The sequence below is a fragment of the Hemiscyllium ocellatum genome, chromosome 33, assembly GCF_020745735.1.
Source record: "Hemiscyllium ocellatum isolate sHemOce1 chromosome 33, sHemOce1.pat.X.cur, whole genome shotgun sequence".
NCBI classification, from domain to species: Eukaryota; Metazoa; Chordata; class Chondrichthyes; order Orectolobiformes; family Hemiscylliidae; genus Hemiscyllium; species Hemiscyllium ocellatum.
In genome coordinates, this window is record NC_083433.1 from 7,751,716 (window position 1) to 7,773,551 (window position 21,836).

The following is a 21,836-nucleotide window of genomic DNA, read 5'->3' on the forward strand; positions in this document are numbered from 1 at the left end:
ACCTTGCAAGAATTGTGGGCGGCACGGTGACACAGTGGTTAGCACTGCTGCCTCACAGCGCCTGAGACCTGGGTTCAATTCCCGACTCAGGCGACTGCCTGTGTGGAGTTTGCACGTTCTCCCCGTGTCTGCGTGGGTTTCCTCCGGGTGCTCCGGTTTCCTCCCACAGTCCAAAGATGTGCGGGTCAGGTGAATTGGCCATGCTAAATTGCCCGTAGTGTTAGGTAAGGGGTACATGTGGGGGTATGGGTGGGTTGCGCTTCGGCGGGTCGGTGTGGGCTTGTTGGGCCGAAGGGCCTGCTTCCACATTGTAAGTAATCTAATCTAATCTAAACTGTAACAAACACTACTGTGGACAAACAGGCAGAAAACTAGTCACCAGGATACATAACATCAACTAGTCACAAAAAGACATGACCCACTAACACTACTATCTTTACATACAGATGAGGAAGGACACCACTTCGACTGGAACAACACATCCACCATAGGACAAGCCAAACAGAAACACGTGTGCGAATTCCTGGAGGCATGGCATTCCAACTGGAACTCTATCAACAAACACCTTGACTTAGATCCCATTTACCACTCACAGAAAAAAGAATGGGAAATGACATCACCAAGGAAACCTAAACACATAAATAAAAAGCAGACTATACCACCAGAGGCTCACTGATGATATTACCTAGTATGGTGATGAAACACCTGAAAATGAACTGTCCAGCTCAGTGAACCGACTTATATCCAGAACAGTAGTTATATTTCAAATAAAGCATTCCAAGAATAAAATCACAACAGAGTAGAAAGAGGCTAGTCAGCCCATTGAGTCTGCACCAACCCTCCAAAATGCAAGCCACCCTATTTCCTGCATTTCCCATGGCTAATCCACCTAGCCTACAAATCTCCAGACACTTTGGGCAATTTAGCATGGCCACTGCACCCTAACTTGCATATTTTTGGATTGTGGGATGAAACCCACACAGGCATGGAGAGAACATAGAAATAAATAGCACAGGAACAGGCCCTTCAGCTCACGATGTCGTGCTAAACATGACACCAAATTAAACTAATCCCTTCTGCCTGCCCTTGCTCCATATTCCTCAGATATTCATTTAAAAGTCTCTTAAATACCTCATCTCATCTGCTTCCATTACCAGCCCTGGCAGCAGCTTCTAGGCTCCTACCACACTTTGTGTGAAAGCATGCAAGTTCCACACAGGTAGTCACCCAAGGCTGGAATTGAACCCAGGTCCCCAGCACTGTAGTTGTGCTAACCACTGAGCCACCATGCCACTCACATTATAGTTGGCTATTGCATTGGCTGAACAGCACCTAGTCATCCTGAGAACATGAAAGCTGTCATTTGCAAATATATAAACAAGAGGAAGACAATGAACCTACAGAATCATAGAATCATAGAGTCTTACAGCCCAGAATGATGCCATTTGGCCTGTTGTGTCTATACCGGCTCCCAAAAGAGTTACTCAGCTGGTCCAATTCTCCAGCCCTATCTCCATAGCCCTCTACCTTCATCCCTTTCGGATATATATATGTGTGTGTATATATATATATATATGTATGTATATATACAGATCTCTGTTGAAACCTCCCATGGAATCCGCCTCCACCATCTCCCAGGCAGCGCTTTCCAAATCCTAACATTCCTAACAAGACAGGTTGATGAGGGTCGAGTGGTGGATACCGTGTATATGGACTTCAGTAAGGCATTTGATAAAGTTCCCCATGGTAGGCTCATTCAGAAGGTCAGGAGGAATGGGATACAGGGAAGTTTGGCTGTCTGGATGCAGATATGGATGGTCGACAGAAGACAGCGAGTGGTAGTGGAAGAAGAATATTCTGCCTAGAAGTCAGTGGTGAGTGGTGTTCCACAGGGCTGTGTTCTTGGGCTTCTACTCTTTGTAATTTTTATTAATGACTCGGATGAGGAGATTGAAGGATGGGTCAGCAAGTTTGCAGACGACACAAAGGTTGGAGGTGTCGTCGACAGTATAGAGGACTGTCATAGGCTGCAGCGTGACATTGACAGGATGCAGAGATGGGCTGAGGGGTGGCAGGTGGAGTTCAACCTGGATAAATGCAAGGTGATGCATTTTGGATGGTCGAACTTGAAAGTTGAGTACAGGATTAAAGACAGGATTCTTGGCTGTGTGGAGGAACAGAGGGATCTTGGTGTGCAGGTACATAGATCCCTTAAAATTGCCACTCAGGTGGACAGGGTTGTTAAGAAAGCATATGGTATTTTGGCTTTCATTAACAGGGGGATTGAGTTTAAGAGCCGTGAGATCTTGTTGCAGCTCTATAAGACTTTGGTGAGACCGCACTTGGAATACTGCGTCCAGTTCTGGTCACCCTATTATAGGAAAGATGTGGATGCTTTGGAAAGGGTTCTGAGGAGGTTTATCAGGATGCTGCCTGGACTGGAGGCTTATCTTTCGAAGAGAGGTTGACTGTGCTCTGATCTTTTTCATTGGAAAAAAGAAGGAAGAGAGGGGACCTAATTGAGGTGTACAAGATAATGAGAGGCATAGATAGAGTTGATAGCCAGAAACTTTTTCCCAGGGCAGAAATTGTTAACAAGAGGGGTCATAGTTTTAAGCTGATTGGCGGAAAGTATAGAGGGGATGTCAGAGGCGGGTTCTTTACACAGAGAGTTGTGGGAGCACGGAATGTGTTGCCAGCAGCAGTTGTGGAAGCGAGGTCATTGGGGACATTTAAGAGACTGCTGGACATGCATATGGTCACAGAAATTTGAAAGTTCATACATTAGGTTTACCTTACATGAGGATCAATGGTCGGCACAACATCGTGGGCTGAAGGGCCTGTTCTGTACTGTACTGTTCTATGTCCTATGTTCTCTGAGTCAAGACTTTTCATGAGCCTGTTCCACTGTTCGGTTAGATTGTGGCTTATCTTCACTTCCATTTCATTCATCCAACTTTTCACCATAACCCTGAATCCAATCTATGTCTATTGATCTCAGTCAGGTGATTCCCAATTGTCCATCTCTGAGAGTAAGTAGCTATTAGATTTCCACTGTGCTTTACATTAAACATTCCTTCCTGAAAGTTGCAGCTCTGACCTTTAGCTTGCTTTTTGCTGTTCTGGATCAGTAAAGGGAATTGTTTCTCTGCAGGGAATCTTCTGGAGGTTTCAGCAATCTGGGCTGTGGCAGAATCTGAGGGTTTGGTGATGCCACTCCCGAGGTGGGGAGAAATTTGCTGTACCTTTTGTGCTTTTCTCATTCAGTATGGTGACTGTCTCACTGAGCATCGGCAAGTTGCTAATTGGTGGCAACTGTTGCTTCTAAAAGGCAAATCCCTTGAATTAAATCCAGCTTCCCGTATTACCAAACAAGCCCAATGTCAAACAAACACAGAGCGGTACCTAGAACTTTACATAAAGGGCACAAGGTTTAGGGTGAGAAGGGAAAGATTTAAAAAGGACCTAAGGGGTAACTTTTTCATGCAGAGTGTGGTGCGTGTATGCAATGAGCTGTTAGAGGAAGTGGTGGAGACCGGTACAATTACGACATTTAAAAGGTGTCTGGTTGGGTATATGAATAGGAAGGGTTTAGAGGGATTTGGGCCAAATGCTGGCAAATGGGACTCGATTTATTTAGGATCTCTGGTTGGAGTTGATTCGAAGGGTCTGTTTCTGTGCTGTACATCTCTATGATGTACAACTTGACATTGTTCTGAACCGTTTAGCAGGGGTAGGGATGGGTTCAGGTCAGGCCGTCGTTTTTGCACTCTGTCCAATGTTTAACCTCCAGGAGGATTTGTTAAGCTACACAATCAATGTGGGGCATTGGCAAGTGAGACCTACCGGTGAACTTCTCGCTGACCAGATTTCCACTGAGTGGGCAGTTTCAAAAATGCTTCTATTATGTACACATCAAAACACAGGCGTAGAAGGCAGAGATTGCAAGTTGTAGTAGTTCAGGCTGTCATCGGAGCTTGTCAATTTGAACTCAGTGCTGCAACAATGTATGCAGTAAGTTATTAGGCTGTGGCTCATACCATTCAAGTACATTTATCTTGCCAGTGACAGTGTTGCTGCCAGTGATTTTGATCAATGCCATGATTTTTTTGTGTAATAAACAAGTTAATAATTGCTTGTCCCATCTGTTACCGTGAATTACTCTGTCACGGACTGATTGAAGAGGACAGCCGCAATCAAATCAGTGTGACAGATGGACAGCACCTACTTGTGTGCACTGTCACAGCCCCTTCTGTGTCATTGCGAATTATCCTGCTGAATTAAAGGGCGCTGTAAATTGATATTTGCATCATTAAATGGTCAGGTCCGATTCCAGTCATCCAGGGCTTTGCAACAAATCAATGAGAAGTAAACTGTGAGAAGGAACCAGACTTTTAATCAATAGAACATCTGCTGAGAGAACTGTTTACCAAGTGAATAAACAATTGCAAAGTTCCGTGCAGAAAGAAACACACAAAGGATGCACGTTTTCTGCTCTCGTGGTAATTGACATTTTCTATCGAGTGTATGTCAGGGCTGAGTTGTCCCCATCCTGTTAAAGCCTGAGTGGTAGCAATGTGACTGGGATTGGTATTCAGGAAAGGTGCTGGAGAATGACTGTAGCAGATTGCCAAAGTCAGGATGCAAGGGCTATTCGGGGATGGGACATGAAGCAAAGTGGGGTTGAGGGATGCTGGTAATATCTGTCGACTAGCAATCCAGAGCCCCATGTTAATGGGCTGGGGACATACGTCTGAACCCCACCATGGTAAATAGTCATTTCAATAAAAACTGAATTTTGGGGTGGCATGGTGGCTCAGTGGTTAGCACTGCTGCCTCACAGCACCAGGGACCCACGTTCAATTCCAGCCTTGGGCAACTGTCTATGTGGAGTTTGCACATTCTCCCTATGTCTGCGTGGGTTTCCTCCCACAGTCACAAAGATGTGCAGGTTAGGTGAACTGACCATGGGAAATTGCTCATAGTGTTAGGTGTTAGTGTTAGCATTTGTCAGAGGGAAATTGGTCTGGGTGGGTTACTCTTTGGAGGACTGGTTGGGCTGAAGGGCCTGTTTCGACACTCTAGGGGATCTAATCTTAAAAAAAAGAGCTAGCCTAATAGTGACCATTTGACCACTATTGATTGTTGTTAAACAAAACATTTGGTTCACTTGGATGTGGACACAACTACAACATTTAAAAGACATTTGGATAAGTACATGACAGGAAGTGTTTGGAGGGATATAGGCCACGAGCAGGCAGGTGGGACCAGTTTAGTTTGGGATTATGTTTGGCATGAACTGATTCAACTGAAGGCTCTGTTTCTGTGTTCTACGACTCTATGGCTCTAAGACAAATGCCGTTTAGGGAAGGAAATCTGCCATCACTAACTGGTCTGGTCAAATGTAGGGTCACCTGTGACTCCAGTCCTCACATCAATTTGTTTGACACTTTACTGCCATCAGGGTAATTAAGGGTGGGCAATAAATGTTGACCAGCTAGTGATGCACACATCCTGTGGTTGAATTAAAAAAAAACAAAGCCAATCTTATTAACTGGTCTCAAAACGCAGAATGGAGTAATTCTCTCCTGTAAGATATAGGAGCAGAATTAGGCTATTCAGCCCATCAAGCCAGCTCCATCATTTGATCATGGCTGATGTTTCTCAATTTTCCTGCCTTCTCCCTGTAATCCTTGATCCCCTTAACTAATCAGGAACTTCAATGACCTGGTCTCCACAACTTTCTGTTTCTCTTTGTTCCTATATTAATACAGGGATATCCACCAACCGGTCAACGGAGGCATGTAATGTTCCAATTAACAGCCACTTCCACCTCCAATGTTTCCTTTGAACCTGTTAACTCGGGGCTGGGCACATTTCTGAGTGACACCAACAGTGTAGGTTCAATCCACACACCAGCTGAGGTTACCATGAAGTCTCCACTTTCTCAACCTCATCTGTTGCCTAAGGTGTGGAGATCCTTAGGTAGTCACCTTTCTCTCTAATGAGAGAGAAAGCAATGTGGGACAACAGTGACTTTTACACATTTTCACAGAATGTGCCTTCATTGCTCAGACCTTTGCGTACAGGAGTTGGGACATCAGGTTGAGGTTTTACAGGATATTAATGAGGCCTCTTCTGGAGTACTGTGTCCAGTTCTGGTGATTCAGTTATAGGAAAGATATTATTAAGCTGGAGAGGATTCGGAAGAGATTTACCAGCATGTTGCCAGGAATGGAGGGTGTGGGTTGTAAGGAGAAGCTGGATAGGCTGGGATGCTTTTCACTGGAGCATAGGAGGTTGAGGGGTGACCTTATAGAGGTTTCTAAAATCATGAGGAGAATGGGTAAGGTCAACGGCTGATGTCTTTTCCCGAAGGTGGGGAATTTCAAGCAAGGGGACATCTTTTTTTAAGGTGAGAGGAGCGAGAATAAAAATGGCATGAGGAACAACATTTTTACACAAAAGGTGGTTCGCGTGTGGAATGAACTTCCAGAGGAAGTGATAGACATAGGTATAGTTACTGTGTCTAAAAGACATTTGGGTAAGCACATGAGTAAGAAATGTTTGGAGGGATATGGACCAAACGCAGGCGGGTGAGACTAGTTTAATTTGGGATTATGTTCGGCATGGTCTAGTTGGACTGAAGGGTCTGTTTCCATGTTGTGTGCCTCTATGACTCTATGGAAGAAGTGCAAATTGTGATGTTTATTATGGCTCACTGTGTGTTCCTGCAACAGTTACTCGATGATTTTATGTGCAGTTTACACAGTCAACACACATTACAATAGAGTGGGCTAAATTAAATCACAGTCTTTGATATTTGTAACTGGTTCACAGTTCTGGTATTGTCATGCAAATGTTCAAATCCAGTAGCAGATGTACAAATTTGCAAAACTGTCGCAGAAACAGATTGAGCAATACAAACTTTTGGGGAATACTGCAAAATAAAAACACATGGGAATTTAAGTGTATGTGGATCTTCATCGGTAGATCCACATCTTTCATTCCCACTGCTGAAGCCTGGTAGTTGACATTAACTGTTTGAGGAATAGTTCATTCTGTGTTTTTCAGCCCACCCTCATAAATGGTTTGCTCCAGGTAATCATTTAGTGGTTGCCCTGACCTTGGGTACAATATAAATGTAATTTCTTTCTTTACATAAGTAACTGAGTTGAGAGAAAGTGTGGCTTCTGATGGTAGCCTTTGTATAGTATGCAAAGGGAAATTGGACACCAAAGCAACAGTAGTTTTATATTCCAAGTTAGTGAAAGCATATGGGCAGGAGCTGACTACATTTGAAAAAATTGAACTATTTATAATCGCTGAAAATCTACAGGCTAGCTGCATTTGTACTTGGTTCCTTTCGGAATATCTGGCTTTTCAGAGTTGTACTGACCAACTCCAGCAAGGATACCAGACCTATCACTCTAATGCAGTCTGTACAGGGTGACCTATTGCTATTGTTGCTAATCTATTAATCCAGACACCTCAGTAATATTCAGGGAACCTGGGTTTGAATCCTGTTATGGCAGATGTTGGAATTCGAATTTAATAAGTCAAGAGTTTGATGATAACTATAAAACTGTTGTTGATTGTTGGCAAAACTTACCTAGTTTACTAATCTTTTTTAGGAAAGGAAACTGCCAACCTTACCTGGTCTGGCCTACATGTGACTCCACACCCACAGCGATGTGGTTGACTTTCAACTGCTCTCTGGGCAATTAGGGATGGGCAATAAATACTGGTCTAGCCTGTGATGCCCTCATCCCGTGAATGAGTTAAAGAAAAAGTTCTCACTGAGGAATTGCAACAATTTTCAAACCTCATGATGGGGATCACAGTGTGAAAAAGTTTGGGAAGGACTGGACCAGACTCCCAATACTCTTTCCCCACAGACATATAAGTTACAAGCTTTAAAGAAGTGCCATACATTAACACTGTTTCTCCCTCCACAGATGCTGCCAGACTTGCTGAGTTTCTCCAGCATTATCTGTGTTTGTTCAAGTTATTCCCTTTCAGGGATATACCCAACTCCCTATGAAAGGAATGATTGAATCTACTTCAGGGGTCACAGTCTAAGGAAATGGATAGGCCATTGAGGAGAAATGTCTTCACCTAGAGTGTAGTGAGCCTGTAGATTTCTCTGCCTCAGAGACTGGTTAAGGCCAAAACATTGAATCTTTTCAAGGAGTTAGATGTAGTTGTTGGGGCTAAATGGATCAAAGGATAGCGGGGAAAGTGGAAGAGGGAATTGAGTTGAATATACTTAATGATGGAGGAGGCTTGAAGGCTGAATGGCCTATTCCTGTTTTCTATATATCTGTGTTTCACATAGCACATTTGAGATCATAAGCTATATATGTGTAAAAGAAAATTCTCTCCATCTCTCCTGTGGTATCATTACCAATTATCTTAAATCTGTGTCCTTAACAAACCCCCACCCCCCGCAACTGGAAATGATTTTGTTTCATTTATCTGTCAAAGCTCTTAATGATTCTAAGCACTGCACTAAATCGCCCTTTAGCCCTCCTGCTCAATCAGGCTTCTCCCATTTGAACATAAATGGTCACAGTGGTACAGTGGTTAGCTCTACTGCCTCACAGTGCCAGGGATCCAGGTTCAATTCCACCCTAGGGTAACTGTCTGTGTGGAGTTTGTACATTCTTCCTGTGTCTGCGTGGGTTTCCTCTGGGTGCTCCATTTTCCTCCCACAGTCCAAAGATGTGCAGGTGAGGTGGATTGGCTATGGGAAAGAGGGGATTTGATAGAGACATACAAGATGATCGGAGGATTGGATAGAGTAGACAGTGAAAGTCTTTTGCCTAAGATGATGACGTCAGCTTGTACAAGGGGGCATAACTACAAATTGAGGGGTGATAGATTTCAGACAGATGTCAGAGGCAGGTTCTTCACTCAGAGAGTGGTAAGGGTGTGGAATGCCCTGCCTGCCAATGTAGTTAACTCAGCCACATTAGGGAGATTTAAACAATCCTTGAATAAGCACATGGATGATGATGGGAAAGTGTAGGGGGATAAGCTGAGAATAGTTCACAGGTCGGCGCAACATTGAGGGCTGAAGGGCCTGTTCTGCACTGTGTTGTTCTATGTTCTATGAAATTGCCTTTGTAACCCTGCCTTTCCCCAGGCTAGGTGGGGATAGCCGGGGAAATGCAGTGTTACAGGGAAAGATTGTGGGATGCTCTTTGGAGAGTTGGTCTGGATTGATGGGACAAATGATCTACATCCACACAATGGGGGTTCTATGACCACATAATTGCAGGCCCATTTCTCTGCTACCCTCTGGGGTATCTTAAATCTATGTCCCCTAATTAACAACCTCCCTGCAACTGGAAATGAATAAATTTCAGCTGTGATCCTTGATATTCTTCCAAAAGGTGTGGTGCCCAGAATGGGACAGAATTCTCCCGATGAGCTCCAGCCTGAGATTTCTACTTGTGAAAGATTCCTCAAAATTTTCTTAGTACATAAACCTGTGTCCGCAATTTTTCTGGTTCTGCTTCTTACGGCATCCACAGTTGGTAAAGTAGTTTTCTGGGTCAATGGGGAAGGAATGAGTATACTTGAAGGGTGGATTATTTACTCCTGTTGCTGTTAGAGAGGAACACGGTTTGTAGAGAGGGTATAAACCGATTTCTTGAGTGAAGTTCCTATGGAGGCTGTAGGATTTCCTTGACATTCGCAGAATCTGACATCCAAGTGAGTCATCTCCTTTATAATTCATAACTAACTGTACAAATGTATTCAGGGCTTATTAAAGAACACAGAGCCCATATTTTCTCTTCATCGAGATATCTTCGTACCAGGTAAGTGCATGCAATGTCTGTAACTTTGCCATTTCAAATCTCCTCATGTAAACGATTTGGAAATTATCGACAGGATTATGCTGAAATGCTAACATTTTTTCTGGGTAGCTTTGTGCAACCTCTCAAATCTCCCCCCACCACGGCTTCCTCAGAGAAATGAGGATAAGGGCGAGAATTGTTTACCTGTCATTTACCCACCTTGTCTCATGACCTTAAGTGGAAAAGTGCATCATTTATGACCATTTTGCCTTTGAATGATAAGCTAGTGGAAGGAGACTAACATTAGCGTGTAGCTTAAAATAGCCTTTAAAAGGCATAAATCAATTCATATGTATTAAGATTTAGCAGCATAAGCCTGTATAACCCCTTTACAGTGGCAATTACATCGCAATATGAACAGGAATAACTTCAAAACTCACTCATTTGTACTGTCGTGAATTTCTTTTTATCACGTCTCATTCTTTAAGATGAGAGGAAAAGAAATTTAGAATCCTTACAGTGTGGAAGCAGACCATTCAGCCCATCAAGTCCACACTGACCCTCCAAAGAGCATCCCTCCCAGACCCCGCACCCCCCAACCCTGTCCCATGGCCAATCCCATCTAGCCTACATGTCCCTGGACATTGTAGCCAAGTTAGCATGGCCATTCCACCTAACCTGCACATCCTTGGACTGTAAGAGGAAACCCACACAGACACAAGGGAGAATGTGCAAACTCCACACCAACACTCAGACGATGTTGGAATTGAACTGGGGGCACTATGAGGCAGCAGTGCTTACCACTGAGCCCCCATACCACCCTTTAAAAAGGACATGAGGGGTAATTATTTTACACAGAGAGTAGTTCATGTGTGGAATGAACTTCCAAAGGAAGTTGCTTCATCTGACGATGGAGCAACGCTCTGAAAGCTTATGATTTCAAATAAACCTGTTGGATTATAATCTGATGTCATGTGACTTCTGATAGTTGACTTTACCAAATGAGGCTATGATGACTGCAAAACTCTAAATTTGCAGATGACACTAAGCTAGAGAGAATGGTGCAATGTGAAAATAATGCTGAGTGACTTCAGAGGGACATTGACGGGTTGGCCATTTGAGCAGACACCTTACAGATGCAATTCAATGCAGAGTCATGAGGTAATGCATTTGGTAGAAGAAACACAGAGAGACAATTCAGCAACAATGGTACAATTTTGAGGGGAGTACAGGAGCAGAGGGACTTTGGGGATCATGTACACGATTCTCTGCAGGTGGCCAGGCAAATTGAAACAGTTGTTAAGAAAGCTAATATGATCTTTGGATTTATAAGTAGAGGCATTGAGTATAAAAGCAAAGAAGTGATGCTACATCTCTAGAAATCATTGATCAGATCCCATGTAGACTATTATGTTCAGTTCTGGGCACCTTCTTTAAGGAAGGATGTTAAGTCCCTGGATAGAGTTCAAATGAGATTTACTGGAATGATACCAGGCATGAAAGATGTTAGATACAAGGTAAGATTAGAGAGATTGGTCTTGTTCTCCTTAGAGGAGAGGAGATTAAGTGTTGACCTTATTGAGGTGTTTCAAAATTAAGAACAATTTTGACAGGGTAAAGAAGGATGCTCTATTTCTACTGGCTAGTATGTCAGCGCAGGTTAGTAGGCAGCACTGTGGCTCAGTGGTTTAGCACTGCTGCCTCACAACACCAGGGACCCAGGTTTGATTCCCACCTCCGGTGACTGCCCATGTGGAGTTTATGCATTCTCCCTGTGTCTGTATAGGTTACCTCCCACAATCCAAAGATCAGGTGAATTGGCCATGCTAAATTGATCATAGTGTTAGGTGCATTAGTCAGGGGTAAAAATAGAATAGGGGAGTGAATCTGGGTGGGTTACTCTTTGGAAAGTTGGTATGGACTTGTTGGTCCCAAGCGCCTGTTTCCATACTGTAGGTGATCTAAACTAAGGTTCACAAGTTCAAGATTGCCAGCAAGACAGCTCAGAGTGAGATGAGGAAAAACTGCTTCACACAGAGAGCTGTTAGGATTTGGCACTGCCCAGGAGAGTGGGGGAGGTGGATTCCATCGGAAGTTTCCAAAGAGAGCTGGATTATATATTTGAAAGTGATGCAGTTGGAGGGTTACAGAGATAGGGCTTGGGAGTGGGACTAGATGGGTAGTTCTTTTGGGAGCTGATACAGACATGGTGTGTCAAATGGCCCCCTTCCGTACTGAACAATTCTGCGATTCTATGAATTTAAACCGTGACCCAAGAAAGTTAATTCTGAATGTGGCTGATGAAAAGCTTTCCAATCCTCAATTTCCACATTGAGAAGAGCACAAAATTAACTTTAATTATTTTCAAAAATTATCAGAAATGTTCTCTCAGCTATTGGCTTAGCAACTAACGAAGAACCATTGCTAAGTAAAGTTAAATATGCCTGAAGTTTTCATTGCTTGAAGTCATATGGATCTGTATACAACCTCCCTGGGACTGTTTCAGTCTCTTTTAATTTTTCTCGCATTGTCCCAAATTAACAGAGTGATTTCATTTTGAATCAGTTGTGGTGCGTTGTTCAACTCCATTTTTAGGATGTCAAATTAAAATAGTACACAAAGGATCTCTTTAGGTTGAAATCAGAATCCTGATTGTTTATGCATTAGATTACTTACAGTATGGAAACAGGCCCTTCGGCCCAACAAGTCCACACCAACCCTCTGAAGAGCAACCCATTCCCCTACCCCTAACACTGTGGACGATTTAGCATGGCCAATTCACCTGACCTGCACATTTTTGGATTGTGGGAGGAAACCGGAGCACCCGGAGGAAACCCACGCAGACACAGGGAGAATGTGCAAACTCCACACAGACAGTTGCCTGAGACGGGAATTGAACCCAGGCAGCAGTGCTAACCACTGTGCCACCATGCTGCCCAATCATGATTGTCATATATTTATATACATGCACACACAAGCATAGAAGGAAGAAAAGGGAAATAAAATATTGGTAGTTAAGAATAACTTTAAAAACTATGACATCTAGACGGGCATGGAAAGGATAAATAGACAAAGTCTTTTCCCTGGGGTCGGGGAGTCCAGAACTAGAGGGCATAGGTTTAGGATGAGAGGGGAAAGATATAAAAGAGACCTAAGGGGCAATTTTTTCACACAGAGGGTGGTGATTGTATGGAATGCGCTGCCAGAGGAAGTGGTGGAGGCTGGTACAATTGCAACACTTAAGAGGCATTTGGATGAGTAAATGAATAAGAAGGGTTTGGAGGGATATGGGCTGGGTGCTGGTGGGTGGGACTAGATTGGGTTGGGATATCTGGTTGGCATGGACGGGTTGGACCGAAGGGTCTGTTTCCATGCTGTATATCTCTATGACTCTATGTATATTACTTCATTGTCAGAGTTCAGAAATGTAATGTCCAGTTAGCTGAGGCAGTGTTTGCAGTATTTCTTCAAAGTTGGTGATGCTATAAGAGGATGACATTTGTAGTCAAGGAATTAGTCCAATTTGAAGGTGAATACAAGGATTTCTTTTCCAGAGAAATGGACTTGGAAGACTTTTACCATGGTCTTGAGACAAATATGGCTGTGTGTCTGGATTATTGCTTGCTATTCTCAACCCCAGTGCTAAAACCAGATTACAATGTGCCTGGGGTCTCACTGTTGTGTTACTTATGGGCTAGATGCTTGACACATTCAAATGAAGGTTCAAAGACCACGGGAGATTTGGTGATGTAACAGGTCCATTAGTCGATTAGGAGAAAGTGAGGAGTGTAGATGCTGCAGGTCAGAATCAAAACATGTGGCGCTGGAAAAGTACGGCCAGTCAGGCAGCATCCGAGGAGCAAGAGAGTCAGTGTTTCGGGCATAAGCTCTTCAGCATTAGTCCATTAGGTCCATCAATTAGTTTTCTATCCTTCTGGTCAAAGATCCATGAAGAAATAGATGGGACTATTTGCACCTCCCTAAGTATAACTCTCTCCCCACTGGGGAGACATTCCATCTGCTTCTCTTCTGTGTTTACTGACTGCATTGGCCACACAATGTGAGATTCCAGAAGTCTACCTTTGTAATTATTGTTTGACCTTTCTAGAATTATAGTCTGTTTGCATCATGCAATCTGCAGAAAAGCAAAATGATGTGGATACTGTAAAGCTGAACTAAAAACAAAAGTCAAAAATCAGAAATTGCCAGCACATCAGACAGCATCCATGGAGAGAGGTACAGAATTAATGTTTCAACGATTCTTTGAAAGGACAAGAGTTGAGTCGTGAGGTTAACCACCATGTTAGCATCAGCTGAAGTACTGTTGGCAACTAAAACAAAGAACTGTAGATGTTGGGGATCTGAGAAAAGACAGAAATTTCTGGAGAAACTCAGCAGATCTGGCAGCATTTGTGGAGAAAGCAAAATAGAGTTATCACTTTGATTCCATTAACCCTACTGGATAACTGAAGAAAACCCTTCCTCTTGCTGCATCTCCCAGCTCTTTATAGAGTCATAGAGTCATGGAGCATAGAAACAGACCCTCAGTCCAACTAGTCCAGGCCGACCAAGTTTCCCAAACTCAACTCGTCCCATTTGCCTGTGTTTGGCTAATATCCCTCTAAACCGTTCCTATTCATGTACCTGTCCAAATGTATTGTAACTGTTGTAACTGTACTGCATCTACCACTTCCCCGACAGTCCATTCCGCACACAAGCCACCCGCTGTGTGAAAAGGTTGCCCCTCAGGTCCCTTTTAAATCTTTCCCCTCTCACCTTAAACCTATGCCCTCCAGTTTTTAACTTCCCTACCTTTGGGAAAAGACCTTTGCTATTTACCTTCTCATGGTCCCTCATGAATTTTTATATCTCTATCAGGTCACCCTCAACCTCCTGTGCTCCAGTGAAAAAAGTCCTAGCCTATCTAGCCTCTCCTTATAACTCAAATCCTCCAGTCATGGTAACATCCTTGCAAATCTTTTCTGCACCTTTTCCAATTTAATAATATCCTTTCTACAGCAGTGTGACCAGAATTGAATGCAGTATTCTGAAAGTGGCCTCACCAATGTCCTGAACAGCCCCAACATGACGTCCCAACTCCTGTACTCAATGCTCTGAGCAATGAATCCCAGCATGCCAAGTGCCTTCTTCACCACCCTGACTGCAAGTGACGCCATTTTGAGGGAACTATGTACCTGCACTCCTTATGTAACTCTGTTTGACAACACTCCCCTGGGCCCTAGAAAGTCCTGCCCTTTCTCATCTTAACCAAATGCAGTACCTTGCATTTATCTAAATTAAACTCCATCTGCCATTCCTATTTTCATGTTCGCTGAGGGCATTACAACTTTCTTGATTAAGAATAAATTTATTTCTTGACCCTCTTTCCTGATTAATTTAACCAGTTCTGAACTATCATCCACACTTGTGCACTTTCTGATGGAATTGGGGCCAGCAGTCTGGGTGGGAGATGGGGTGCAGATAAGTGTTCCCTTCACTGCAGACAGTGACAAACCCAGCCAGTGTTAAGGGAAGGCTAAGAATAAAGATAGAAGCAGGTGAGGCGAGTTTTGTTAAATCTCCCCAGCAAACGGCAGCTTGCCTGATATCCACTATCCACAGAAATGTGGTGTAAATGAATTGGGAAATGTAACAGTTACCACGAAGCTGTGTGATCGACACATCCAGTGGTTACCATGGAAGCCACACCACCTCTGACTGTTTGTGAAAGATTTCAACATGAAATATAAATATGAATGGAAAGGTTACATGGGCTGATAATACCGTGGTGACATTTTCATTTCTGTTTGAGTTCTTCCTGCTCAACCTTTCCCAACCAGTCAAGGTATATGCTGGAGCTCCTGGGATGAAAGGGTTGCAGGGGTGGAATCCTCTGAGCTGTACATTGGGGGTTGCTGAAGGAGCGCTGTGCAATGCCAGGCGATGACAAGGGAGCTGAGCTTCCTACAGGCAACAGGGAATGGATAAATAGAGTTGTCAGTAAAATGTCTGCTACTGTGTTGAATGCCAAAGGAGTCAGAGTTAAATACATTAGTGTCATTGGACACGGCTTTCACTTCCATTGGAATAGATGTAATTTTATTATTTACCGCAACTATGATCCTATTCTGCCTTTCCACATGGAAAAATTACTTTACATTAGTTTAGTGGTTATGATACTAAATTAGAAATCTTAGTGGACACAAAACAAAAACAGAAATTGCTGGAAGATCTCAGCAAGTCTGGCAGCATAGAGTCATACAGCAGGGAAACAGACCCTTCGGCAACCAGTCCACGCCGACCATAATGCCAATCTAAACCAGTCCCACCTGCCTGCTCCTGGCCTGTATCCCTCCAAGTCTTTCCTATTCATGTACTTACCCAAATGTTTTAAAAGTTGTAATCATACCCACATCCGTCATTTCATCAGGAAGTTCATTCTACACGCGAACCACCCTCCATGTAAAAAAATTGTCCTTCATGTCTTATTTAAATCTCTCTCCTCTCAGCTTAAAAATGTGCTCCTTGGTCTTGAAATCCCCCATTCTAGGAAAAAGACAACTATCATTAACTATACCTATAGCATTCGTTGAGAGAAATCAGAGTTAATGTTTCAGATTGAGTGATCCTTCCTCAGAACGGGAATGTTGTTTAGTCCATTTTTCAGGAACCAAATGGACACAATGGACTTTTTCAATCCCAAAATATTTCCCAGACAATAATCTGTTTCTAGGAGAAAGTGAGGACTGCAGATGCTGGAGACCAGAGTTGGAAAATGTGGTGCTGGAAAAACACAACAGGCCAGGGAGCATCCGAGGAGCAGGAGAATCGACGTTTCGGGCATAAGCCCTTCTTCAGGAATCCTGAAGAAGGGCTTATGCCCGAAACGTCGATTCTCCTGCTCCTCGGATACTGCCTGGCCTGCTGTGTTTTTCCAGCACTACATTTTACAACAATAATCTGTTTCTGACAATGATAAATGACTGATAACAGTTGTCAGGAAACAGGGCAGACCCCCCCGCTCTCCTTCTTAGAAGTAGCACTAAGCGAACTCTCATGTTGAGCTGGGATTGTATCAAAAGAAATGGCAGTCATCCCACTCCCCCATTAGAGAGACAGACAATCGGTTGTCTCCACACTTCAAGAAAGGAGCTAGGTTGAGAAGGTGGAACCTTCATATTAACCTCAGCTGGCGTGGGGATTGAACCTGCACTGTTGGCATCACAGAACTAATTCTACAAAGCAGGTTCCCTCTACAAAGCAGTCTCTCTCTGTAATGTCAGCTTCAAAGTTGAGGTCATTGTTCATGTTTTCACATCTTAAGGTGAGAGGGTTTACCTTGAGGCATGGCTGACACTACGTTAACTCTACAGTCTCTAAAGAGACAGTTAATGAAGAACAACTCACATTTATATGACCCTTTCCACACCTTAAACGCATACACAGCTCACAGAGAACAAACTGCCTCTTGAAGTGTAGTCACTGCGTGAAAATAAGTATGATTTGGAGATGCTGATGTTGGACTGGGGTGTACAAAGTTAAAAATCACACAACACCAGGTTTTAGTCCAACAGGTTTAATTGGAAGCACACTCGCTTTCAGAGCGACGCTCTTTCATCAGGTGATAGTGATGAAGGAGCGACGCTCCAAAAGCTAGTGTGCTTCCAATTAAACCTGTTGGACTATAACCTGGTGTTCTGTGATTTTTAACTTTGAAAATAAGTAAGCTATCTTGGTTCTGCTGTGATCTTTGCAACAAAAAGACATCTTCTGTTAAGAATGAGTACATTCCTAATTCACCTTGTCCTCCAGGTCCTGACCTAAGAACAAAATTATTATTTCTCTAAATTATGTTAATATCCTTCCACATATCATAGGATCAAGAGTTAATCCAACTTCTCTTGAAAGGTTAAGTCAATGTTTAAGAATGTTAGATAGCTAATTCTTCCAAATGTCAACTACTCCTGGTTTGGAGAAGATTTGTGCATTAAATGTTATGGATCCAAAATTAAATTGGCTGTCGATCAGTTGCACAGGTCTGGATGCTCCAATTCCTCACCTGAATTCCATTTGGGTTCTACATACAACTGGGTGTTAGGCTCTTGTTGCAGAATTGTAGTGTCATTTTTTTGGGGGTTGTCAGTTGGTTGGTTGGTCGGTTTGTGATGCCAACAACAGCGTGGGTTCCATTTCCCCACCTGCTGAAGTTACCATGAAGGACTCTCCTTCTCAATCTCTCACTGTGCCTGAGGCATGGATGACCCTCAGGTTAAACCACCACCAGTTCTCTCTTTCTAATGATAGAGCAGCTCTACAGTCCCGTAGGACAATGACAATTTGACCTTGACCATTAAGCCTGAAGACCCAGGTTCAATGCTGACCTACTCCAGAGGTGTGTCATGAGACACCTGAAAATGTTGCTTAAAAATATTAACTTGTGAACTGTACCCTTAAGTTAGTTTTAGGAATTAACTTCATACTGTGTTTTTATTCATTTTTCTCAAGTGACATATTGCCATTCATATGGTTAGCTTCTGCTTATTTCCAGATTGGAAAAACATTCAGGAGTTAAAGACAAATGAGATAGACAATTCACCCCACACCACGGAGTAATCCTCATTCAGGCATCAAAGTTCCAGAGTTTTTTGCCTCTGATGGTCTACTCCAAGGTCTCTCCAACCACTCATTGAGTTAAAACAACCTCCTAACATCAGTTCTATTTTGTCCTCTAACTGATTGAAATCTGTTTCCTTTTAAACTGTCTCCAATAAACATGGGCTTAGACTTGGCTCAATGTTCATATTTCAATAACTTTCACATTGAGTTTGCATGTCCATAGTATCTTTTGGAACTGTCCCTGGAAGTTGTGATTGAGAAGGTAAAGGAATGTTTTGGATTTCCCCCAATATCTTTGCTCTGACTAATGTTCATCACAGTTTGTCTTAGCTGCAATTTCTGCATTGTTCATCTTCCCCAGTGCCTTCAGCATCTAAAGTCACTGCTAGAGATTCAAAAGGTTAATTGAATCAAACCTTGGAAAATTGATGTGCATCGGCCCTTTCACCTCAACATTGCAGTGCTTCCAAAGATCTAAATATTGCAACAATGCTCACAACCCCACTTAACCAAGCACCTCCCTGATAATGTAAAGTTGTGCAGGAACTAGATAACTCAACACTAATTCTAACACCAAAACTTCTGCTTAACTAAAAATTGTCAGCATCAGTCATAGTCATAGAGCGCAGAATCAGGCCTGTCGGACTAACCAGTCCAGGCCAACCATGTTCCCGAACTAAGCTAGTCCCACCTGCCTGAGCTTGGCCCATATCCCTGCAAACATTTCTTATTCATGTACTTATCCAAATGTCTTTTAAATGTTGTAACTATACCCGCATCCACCACTTCCTCTGAAGGTTCATTCTACACACGAACCACTCTCTGTGTAAAGCAAACTGCCCCTCATGTCTTTTGAAAATCTTTCTCCTCTCACTTTAAAAATATGCTCCCCTCCCCCAGTCTTGAAATCCTCCACCCTAGGGAAAAGACACCTGCCATTATCTATACTCCATATTATATTATAAATCTCTATAAGGTAATCCCTTGACCTCCTGAGCTACAGTGAAAGAAGTCCCAGCCTATCCAGCCTCTCCTTATAACACAAACCCTTCATTCCTGGCAACATCTTGGTAATTTTTTTCTGAATCCTTTCCAGTTTAATAATATCTTTCCTGGAACAGAGTGACCACAACGGCGTACAGTATTCGAAAAGAAGCCGTTTGGGTTTTTCTTCATATCGAGGTGTGGTGGTGACTTTGCAGTAACGTCACTGGGCTAGAAATCCAATGGCTCTTGCTTTTGGGCCATAGGTTCAAATCTCACCATGGCAGCTACTGGAATTTAAATTCAATTAATGAAGACAGAGTTCTGGTAAATTCTAGCATTTTCCCCACTACTGATGTATACCATATGGGGCTATCATTCCCTTTTATTTCCTTACTCCTTTCTTAAATAGTGAGGTGATATTTGAGAACTTTCAATCTGCAGGAATCATTCCAAAACCTATGAAGTTAAAAATCACACAACACCAGGTTATAGTCCAACAGGAGTTTATTTGGAAGCACTAGCTTTCAGAGCACTGCTCCTTCATCACGTGGTTGTGGTCCACCTGATGAAGGGGCGGCGCTCCGAAAGCTAGTGCTTCCAATAAACCTGCTGGGCTGTAACTTGGTGTTGTGTGTGATATTTAACTTTGTACACCCCAGTCCAACATCCATGTCTCCAAATCCAAAATCTATGCTATTTTGAAAGATAATTGCCAATGCTTCAGCAATCTTTATAGCCACCTTCTTCAACACGCAGGTGTGAGTGCTCAGATCCTGGGACTCATCAATATTCAGAGCTGAAAATGTGTTGCTGGTTAAAGCGCAGCAGGTCAGGCAGCATCCAAGGAACAGGAAATTCGACGTTTCGGGCTAAAGCCCTTTATCAGGAATGGCTTCATCCTTCCTGATGAAGGGCTTTAGCCCGAAACGTCGAATTTCCTGTTCCTTGGATGCTGCCTGACCTGCTGCGCTTTAACCAGCAACACATTTTCAGTTCTGATCTCCAGCATCTGCAGACCTCACTTTTTACTCATCAATATTCAGTCACAGGGGTTTTTCCAGTACAAACATTCTTGTGTAACTTTCCTTCATCTACTCATTCTCTCCAGTCACTTGAATCTTTCATTCTGGGACATTTCTTGGATCTGAAAGTAGAACAAAGTAATCATTTGATTATCTGTCATTTCTCTATTCCCCGTTATAAATTTTCCTAACTCTGCTTTCAAGTGGACCCACAGGCACCATAACCAAACAGCTTTTTACATAAATAGTGTCATAGACATGTACAACATAGAAACAGAGTCTAGATTAGAGTGGTGCTGGAAAAGCACAGCAGGTCAGGCAGCATCCGAGGACATAGAAACAGACCCTTCAGTCCAACTCATCCATGCCAACCAGATATCTTAAATTAATCTTGTCCCATTTGCCAGCATTTGGCCCATATCCCTCTAAACCCGTCCTATTCAGATACCCATCCAGATGCCTTTTAAAAGTGCCTCCACCACTTCCTGTGGCAGCTCATTCCAGGCATGCACTACCCTCTGCATGAAAAAGTTGCAAATTCGGTCCCTTTTAAACCTTTCCCCTCTCACCTTAAACCTATACCCTCTATAGGACCCCTCTACCCTGGGCAAAAGACCTTGATTATTCACCCTTTCCTTGCCCCTCATGATTTTATAACCTTCTATAGGGTCACCCCTCAGCATCAGACACTCCAGAGAAAATAAGCCCAGTCTATTCAGTCTGTCACTATACCTCAAACCCTTCAATCCTTGTAAATCTTTTCTGCACCCTTTCAAGTTTAACAACCTCTTTCCCATAGCAGGGAACTAGAATTTGCAGTATTCCAGAAGTGACCTAATCAATGTACTGTACAGCTGCAACATGGCCTCCCAACTCCTATACTGAATGCACTGACCAAAACGTCAAATATACCAAATGCCTTCTTCACTATCCTCCCGACCTGTGACTCTGCTTTCAAGGAACTATGAGCCTGCACTCCAAGAACTCTTTATTTGGCAACAATCAAGAAGCTTTTAGAGTGCATTTTGATCCACAAAAACATCAGAGGTGACATGAGAATGAACTTTCTTCTGCAAATTATGGTTAGGATTTGGAATGCACTGTCTGATGGAGAAATGAAAGCAAATTCAATGGAAGTTTTCCACTGAAAACTGGGATAAATAGATAAGTATGGTAGGACATTGAAGAAAGAGCCATGGAGTGATGCTAGCTGGATTGCACTTCAGAAGAACCATCATAGTCTTATTAAGCCAAATATTATCCTTTTGTGACATACTGCTCAATGATATTATAATTGTTTCCATTATCAATGGGCTACCAACGATGCAGTACCAATTTAAGACAATCATTAAAGGAACTAAAGGTGGGCTAGGCAAAAATTCTTTCACACAGAAGATGGTTATTA

The 21,836-nt window shown here is 42.9% G+C and overlaps 1 protein-coding gene across 2 annotated transcripts in view; it reads left to right on the top strand.

The window, feature by feature from the left end:
• The window catches only part of LOC132831508 (synaptotagmin-1-like), a 151,428-nt gene that overhangs the window by 73,932 nt on the left and 55,660 nt on the right, over positions 1-21,836 (top strand). The window lies entirely within an intron of this gene.